Source organism: Miniopterus schreibersii, assembly GCF_964146895.1.
Source record: "Miniopterus schreibersii genome assembly, chromosome: 19".
Classification (NCBI taxonomy): Eukaryota; Metazoa; Chordata; class Mammalia; order Chiroptera; family Miniopteridae; genus Miniopterus; species Miniopterus schreibersii.
Genome location: NC_138119.1, coordinates 33,179,278 through 33,187,885, shown reverse-complemented (window position 1 = coordinate 33,187,885; position 8,608 = coordinate 33,179,278). Strand labels below are relative to the sequence as shown.

The 8,608-nt window shown below is 38.8% G+C and overlaps 1 pseudogene across 1 annotated transcript; it reads right to left on the bottom strand.

Annotated features, from left to right (window-relative positions):
* Window positions 1-404: 404 nt before the first annotated feature.
* On the bottom strand, window positions 405-911 carry LOC308548904 (gem-associated protein 6 pseudogene; annotated as a pseudogene). The gene has a single exon. The product of its transcript is annotated as a gem-associated protein 6 pseudogene (transcript).
* Window positions 912-8,608: the final 7,697 nt, after the last annotated feature.

Here is an 8,608-nt window from a genome sequence, read left to right as displayed (position 1 = left end):
CAAACAAACAAATAAATAAATAAATATTTAAACAGACACATATAGTTAGTGCAAAGGACTTAATACACTTTATATTGAATGTAATGTTGCATTTGTTCCAAATACATTTCTTGCAAATGAAACAAAAATGGAGATAGAGCCCCATCGAAAGAAAAGACTTAAACAAGTCTGATGTCCCTGTGCTAATTTTGTTGCATGTGATGTTATCCTTGCCACAGTTCACTTGTGTATTAGCACTCATAATCCACATCTTTGATTTTACCAAAACAACAAATTAAAACTCACACACACATTTGTGTGCCTTTAAAGTCCCATAATATGATGGCCTTAACATTCAAGACATTTTATAAAGGAAAAAAAAAAAAAGAGAAGCCTTACTTCAGTGATCCATAGTCCTTGGCCTCTCACTGGAAGGCTGCAAGATGTCCTTGAATAAAAGATCCTGAACACGCGACAGGATAGTCTCATCAGAACTGCTGCAGTTTCCTGGGCCATACGATGGGTCTCTAGTCAGGACCCCAGCCACACAGAGTCCTGGATAAATCTCACTGTTCAGTGGCAGGATTGCGGTTCTTCTCAAGCCATTTTTTTTAGGCTATTCTTTCCATTTTCCAGATCCTGAAGGTTGTATGCCTGGCAGTCTCCTGACCTGAACAAATGCATGAGCTTCCCTCTCACCCCATGGTCCCCTTCATTCACAGTTTCAACAGTCTGCACAGCATGTCCCATAATTCTGGTCACAGACATGCTGCCATCTTCAAGGAAGTTCACGAGGACAATACTGGCTGAGACTGGGTCTGTGGTTAAAACCCATCCTTTATACTCCTGACTCGCTGTCACTCTGACTTCTTTGTAAGTGTAATCTTGCTGTTCTAAGGGGCCTTTCTTCATTCATTCGCGGCTGCCATCTGGTTAGATCAGTTAAAACTGTCAGCAGCACCCAGAGCTCAGCAACCATGTTATGAGGAAGGAGTCTCTTCTTGTGGAGTTGGTCTTTGCGAGTAACAATGAAACTGAACCAAGGTGAGTTTTGGCCAGTGCAACTGAGGAGCAAGGGCCTTTTTCTTTTCTATTAAAATAATTTTATTTATTTATTTTTAATATGTTTTTATCTTTCAATTATAGTTGACATGGAATATTATATTAGTTTCAGGCATACAACCCCATGATTAAACATTTATATAACTTACAAAGTGATCATCTTAATAATCTAGTACCCACCTGACACCATATATAGTTATTACAATATTATTGACTATATTCCCTATGCTGTGCTTTACATCCCTGTGACTACTCTGTAACTGTTGTACTTCTAAATCACCTTTTTCACCCTGTCCCCCAACCCCCTTCCCATCTGCCAGTTGTCAAACTGTTCTCTTTATTTATGAGTCTGTTTTTGTGCTGCTTCATTTATTTTGTTTTTTAGATTCCACATATAAATGAAATAACTTGGCATTTGTCTTTCTCTGTCTGACTTATTTCACTCAGTATAATACTCTCTAGGTCTATCCATGCTGTTGCAGATGTCAAGGCTTCATTCTTTCTTATGGCTGAGTCACATTCCAATGTGTATACGCACTTCTTTACTCACTCATCTATTGATGGACAAAGGTTGCTTCCACATCTTGACTGTTGTAAATAATGCTGCAATGAACATATGGATGTATGTCTTTTTGATGTAGTCTTTTGGATTTCTTTAGATAAACACCCAGAAGTAGAGTTGCTGGGTCCTTCTTTTTCTCTTGTTATAGCTTTTGTTTCAAAGTCTGTTTTGCCTGGTATAAGTATTGCTAACCCAGCTTTTTGTTTTGTTTTGTTTCCATTTTCATGAAGTATTTTTTTCCATCCTTTTACTTTCAGTCTATGTGTGTTTTTAGATCTGAAGCGACTCTCCTGTACACAGCATATAGAAGGGTCTTGTTTTGTTATCCACTTAGTCACTATATGTCTTTTTATTGGAGCATTTAATCCATTTGCATTTAAAGTAATTGTTGATAGGTATGTATTTATTGCCATTTTATTATTCATATTTTTTATTTTCTTCTTCTTAAAGAAGACCCTTTAACATTTCTTGTAATACTGGTCTGGTGGTGATGAACTCCTTTAGCTTTTTTTAGGAGGCGGGGGAGTCTGGGAAGCTCTTTATGTCTTCTTCCATTCTAAATGATAGCTTTGCTGGGTAGAGTAACCTCAATTGTAGGCCCTTGCTCTTCATCACTTTGCATATTTCTTGCCACTCCCTTCTGGCCTGCAAAGTTTCTGTTGAGAAATCAGCAGACAGTTGTATGGGACCTTCCATGTAGGTAGCTAACTGCTTTTCTCTTACACTTTTAAGATTCTCTCTTTGTCTTTAACCTTTGGCATTTTAATTATGATGTGTGGGCCTATTTGAGTTCCTCTTGTTTGGGACTCTGTGTTTCTTGGGCTTGTAAGTCTATTTTCTTCACCAGATCAGGGAAGTTTTCTATCATTATTTCTTCAAATAGGTTTTCAATTCCTTGCTCTCTTTCTTCTATATCTAGTACCCCTATGATGCAAATGTTGGTATGTTTGATGTTGTCCTGGAGGCCCCTTAAACTATTCTTATTTTTTTGGATTCTTTTTTCTTTTTACTGCTCTGATTGGGTGCTTCCTGCTTTTTTATCTTCCAAATTGCTGATTGCATCCTCTGCTTCATCTAACCTACTGTCAATTCCCTGTAATGTATTCTTCATTTCTAAGTGTTTCTTCTTTTATATGTTCTCTCTCTCTTTTTACTGTTCTAGCTCTTTCTTGAAGTTCTCACTGAGATCATTGAGCATCCTTATAACCAGTGTTTTGAACTCTGCATCTGGTAGATTGCTTGTCTCCATTTTGTTTATTTCTTTTTCTGGAGTTTTGTTCTGTTCTTTCATTTGGAACGTACTTTTTTGTCTTCCCATTTTGGCTGTCTCCTTGTGTTTGCTTCTGTGTATTAGGTAGATCTGCTATGTCTCCTGGTCTTGGTAGAGTGGCCTTATGTAGTAGGTGTATCTGTGGGGCCCAGTGGCACAATCTCTTTGGTCACCTGAGCCAGCAGTTTCAGGTGTGTCTCTTATGTAGGTTATGTGTGCTCTCCTATTGTAGTTGAGCCTTAGTTGCTGTTGGCATGTCATTGGGAGGGACAGACCCTTAGGCTGATTGGTTGTGACTACAGTGTTGTGCAGGGGCTGATCCTATGGGGCAGGATTCACTTTAGTGGGGCTCTGGTTCCTGCCAAGACTGCCCTTTGGGTGTGTCATTTGTGGAGGTGGTTGGATGGTTCTCTGGTGTGGTCTGGGTGTGGGACCAGTTGTAGATTTCTGCTTCTCCTACCATTCTTTACATGGCTTATTCTTAGTTGTAGGACTTCTGTTCAGCTAGATTTCAGGCCATTCTGAATGATAGTTCTGTGTTTAGTTGTAATTTTTATGTGGTTGTAAGATTCCTGTGCCACCGTCCTGACTAGAAGCTCACAAGGGCCTTTTTAATACAAGGTCTTGGATTAAGAAGACTATATACAGTACTTTCTTCTTTAAAAAATTAATTAATTTTTAATTTTTCAGTTACAGTTGACATTCTTTCATATTGATCACCTTTGTGGATGGTCTTCACAAAGTCGCTCAACATTCACAAAACCACTTCACTCTGGGCCACAGTTTGTGGGGTTTATCAGCATCACTACATGAAGTAAGTAATCATAGATAATTAGTCAAGCCACTGCAGCTTGAATCACACATATTCATGAAAGCATCATCTTAAAAAGTGCAACCTCTGAGTAAAAGACAATGTGAACTAAATGGGGGAAAAGTAATGTGTATGCTCAGTCTTAGTATTTATTTTCATTTTGACTTTTAAAATTAGTGCATAATTTCTTTTTGAGTTTCTGGAATAGTACTGAGGTGTAATTTATGGTAGAGATACCAAGGGAAGTTTTTGTATTGATGATTGATTAAGTCAAGAAAACAGTGGTCCAGAGGTTAGACCCGGCTATGTAGGACATTACGGACTGAGCACATCATAGGTGTTTTGTTTAAGATGCAGGTGGGCACTTGGCTTTGAATTTTGGGAAGACTGTTTCTGCCCCTTAATTTACCCAATAGCACCAGCCACGCTATAACATAAAACTTGGTGTTGTCACCTAAAATTTGAAAGAGAGCTATACTATGCTTATATTTTAACATAATTTAATCCTGCTGGCCTTGATGAGGCAGAAATCCACCCTGATCTGAGCAGCCTGCAGCTGTGTCTAAGAAAGGACCTGGTACCTTGCAGCCTCTAGGACCCTGGAAGTCTTAACTGACTGAGCCTCATGGGCACAGCTAGATCTCCTGGAAAGGTGGCTTGGATTTTGTTTTTGTTTTTGGTTCTTTGTCTCCTAATCAAGGGAGTTTGATTAGTGACCCCCAGGTGACTTTTTGATTTTGAGAATCTCAATTTTGTACTAGGAGGTTGGGGTTAGGAAGAGTATGGTTTAATTCGCTGTTGAGAAACTCAGTCTTTGTGTTCACATTGACACTATGTGTAAGGCAGTGGTGGTTCTAGCTCCTGCTGGCTACTCTGCCTCCAGTGTTGTCAAGGTGACAGTTATGCCTTTGTGATAAATGATAATGGACTAACGTGGACACCTAAGAGGATAAAAATAGACATAGTGCTTGCATAGTCTTGTGCTTTTTCAATCTGATAACATGAGTAACATCAATCAGTTATTTAAAAAGTGCCGGACATTGTGCTAAGCAATTTATATACACTGTTAACCTGTTTTATATAAATATAAATATAAATAATATAAATATAAATATAGGTGTATATATACATATATACAGGTGGGTACTACTACAGCTATTTTACAAATAAGGAAGTAAACTCCTCAACAAATTAACCAGGTCATAGGGATGCAGCTCAAAAGTGGCAGAGCCAGAATTCAAACGCCGGTCTCCCTGTCTTCAAAGCCCTAGCATTTAACCACCAGTCTACACTGCTTCTATCTCTATAGAAGCAGGGCTAAAGGGCTCCTGTGTGATCTTAGAATCCAGGTTGGAGCTCAATTAGTTATCTTAGATCCTAGGTTTCCTGATTCCTATCCAGTGCTTCTTTCTTTTTTTATTTTTTATGGTGAATTATATCATACACAGATCATATTGCATAAATACATGCATACATATATTTTATATTGAACCATGTGAAATTGTCAATATTTGCTTAAATTTGTGAACCCTGAGAAAGAAGGTACCTACTAAGAAGGGCTTCTGGTGGCTAACTGGGCTCAAATTTTTAAAAACAGATTCTAGTAGCCATTTCTGTACAGGGGCGGCTCACACAAACTGCACTTCAAGGCAAAGCCTGCACTGAACTCTTTGCCTCCACACTGAACTGCCTGCCTGCACTGCCTTTCTGCTATCTGAAACAGCCCTTATTAAGGAGTTCTTGGAATCCTATTTCAACCAATAGGACTGAAGCTTTCTCCATCCAATGGACTGCAAAGCTATGTCCCAATCAACTTCTTCACCAACCAATCAGAGCAACTCTATTCTGACCAATCAGGACAGTGCCCTTTGGACCAATCAAACTATGAGAATTTGGAGTCTTCATTTGCATGACGATGGACTAATCAGGGACCAGGGGTGGGAACCTCTGTCTGTATAATTAAGGTCCTCTCTGGCTCTCGCTGCACCCTTTCCTTTTCCAATGAAGACCTGTAGCTGGAGCTGAACTACTGAAAGTGTCTTCCCAGAGAAAAACTGACCAGTGTAAGCCAGAGCAGACTGGCACAGAATGGAGCAGACTAGAGCAGAACAGACCAGCACAGTGCAAAACGGAGTGGCATGGAGGAGAGCAGAGCTATCTAGCCAGAGAGGGGCCTGGCCCCAGGGCTGCCTCAGCTGGGCTGTTTTCACAACTGTAGTATGTCACAGTTGAGCTCTCTTGCACTGAATAAGGGTTTCTTCTTCACTGCATCTCAAACTGGGGCTTCCTGTTGGTGTTGAACTGGCACCAACAACCAGTGGTTGACAGGTTTGACACATGAAAATGTCAATTTCATGATTTGATATACTATATACTAAAGTTAAAGCAAACCCTAGTATAACCACCACCCAGTTTAAAGAATAGGATGTTGTTTTCTATATGCTCCTCCCTGTCACACGTCTCTTCTTCCCCTTCTGCATAACACTGTCCTGATTTTTGTAATCATTTCTCTTTTACAGTTTAACAAGTGTTAAACTTTAGGGATGTTGGCATCCCTAAAGAATATAGCTTATTTTTGCTTATGTCTTCATATAAGTGGATCATACAGCACATACTCATTTGTTACTTGTTTTTTCATTAATTATTATGTTCGTGAGATTGACTTAGCTTGATGCATGCAATTATAGCTTTTTTGTTGTATAATATTTTATTATGTGAATAAAATTTCTTTGTTTTTAATCCTTACCCAAGGATACGTTTTTTTTTGTTTTGTTTTTGTTTTTTAATACTATTGATTTTAGAGAGAGAGGAAAGGAGAGAGAGAGAAACATCAATTGGCTGCCTTCCATATGCACCCCAACCAGGGATAGAACTCCCAAACTATGTATATGCCCTGACCAGGAATCAAACCCACAACCTTTTTGGTGTATGGGATGATGCTCCAACCAACTGAGCCACCCATCAAGGGCTGAATAACATTTCTTGTAGTACCAATCTGCTGGTAATGAATTCTTTCATCTTTTGTATGTCTGAAAAGGTATTTGAGCTTTGTTTTTGAAGGCTGTTTTCACTGGAAAATGAGTAGAAAGTGAGGAAATTCATTGGATGGGGTAATATACCAAAATGTAAGTAAGCTTAGTTTTAGTTTAATTTTTAATTACAGAGGCTCTACTTTACTGACAGGCTCTCTTAACTTGATTGACTTCAAATTTCTTCCTTGAATGGTTTTAAGCAGTCCTTTGGAATTTTTCATTAGTATTGCCTGACTTACTCTGCTACCTCTCGTCCTGTACGGCAGACATGCTCTGTAGCCATTCTTCAGCTCGAGCTCATCTTCAAATGCTGTGCTTAGTTCCCTGGCCTTCTCTTCTACTTTAAAGCTTTCAGGCTTCTTTTACTTACCTAAGCTTTCTACTTGAGCCTCAAGTGCTTAAGAAGAGTTCCTTTAAACTTTTTCTGGTATCTTTCTTGGATACTGATGTAATTTTCAGTCCCAGAGACTCCCAACTTTTTCCAGAGCAGAGCTACTTTGGATTTTTATAGTCTTATGACTGCTGGAGTTGGCACTTACTGAAATTATTGAGTTGAGCTTTACCGCATGTGGGGGATGGACAGGAAGAGGTTAGTCTTTGTAAGTCTTCAGTGCTTCAAAGTAAGGAATAACTGCAGTAAATAGACCTGGCCAAGGATGAAATGGATTATTAAATAAGATAGTCACTTATTGGGTTGGATAACTACCCATTAGACTTCTTTTTTTTAAACTTTTAAAAATTTATTTATCTTTATTGTTTATCTTTATCTTTATTACAGGTATTCCATTTTTCCCCGCAATTGATCCCCTCCACTTCGCTCTCAACCCCCTCCCCAGGCCTTCACCCCATTATTGACTGTGTCCATGTTGTATACGCATATAACTTCTTTGGTTAATCTCTTCCCACCCTCCACTCCCTTCCCTCCTCCCTCTGAAATATGATTGTCTGTTGCATGTGTCAGTGTCTCTGTATCTATTTAGTTCATCATATTCTTTTGTTCATTAGCTTCTTCTTAAAGAAGACCCTTCAACAATTCATGTAGTGCTGGTCTGGTGGTGATAAACTCCTTTAGCTCTTTCTTATCTGTGAAGCTCTTTATCTGACCTTCAGTTCTAAATAATAGCTTTGCTGGGTAGAGCAATCTTAGTTGTAGTTCCATGTTTTCATCACTTTGAATATTTCTTGCCACTCCCTTCTGGCCTGTAAAGTTTCTGTTGAGAAATCAGCTGACAGTTGTATGGGTGCTCTCTTGTAGGTAACTAATTGCTTTTCTCTTGCTGCTTTTAAGATTCTCTGTCTTTAACCTTTGGCATTTTAATTGTGATGTGTCATGGTGTGGGCCTCTTTGGGTTCCTCTTGTTTGGGACCCTCTGTGCTTCCTGGACTTGTAAGTCTATTTCTTTCCCCAGGCAGGGGAAGTTTTCTGTAATTATTTTTTCAAATACATTTTCAGTTTCTTGGTCTCTTTCTTCCTCTTCTGGTACCCCAATAATACGGATGCTGGGCCTCTTGAAGTTGTCCCAGAGGCTCCTTATACTATCTTCATATTTGTGGATTCTTTTTTCTTTTTGCTCTTCTGGTTGGGTGTTTTTTGTTTCCTCATGTTCCAAATTGCTAATTTGATTCTCAGTGTCCTCTACTCTACCGTTGATTCCCTGTAAATTATTTTTCATTTCAGTTCATATAGCCTTCATTTCAAATTGGTACTTTATTATGTTATCGATTTTCTCAGTTATTTCCCTAATAGTCAGCTTAAACATCCCTATAAACAAAATTCTGAACTCTGTATCTGTTATCTTGCTTGGATCTATTTCATTTAGTTCCTGTTCTAGAGATTTCTTCTGTTCTTTCCTTTGTGACATGTTTCTTTGCCTCCGCATTTTGGCTGCTTC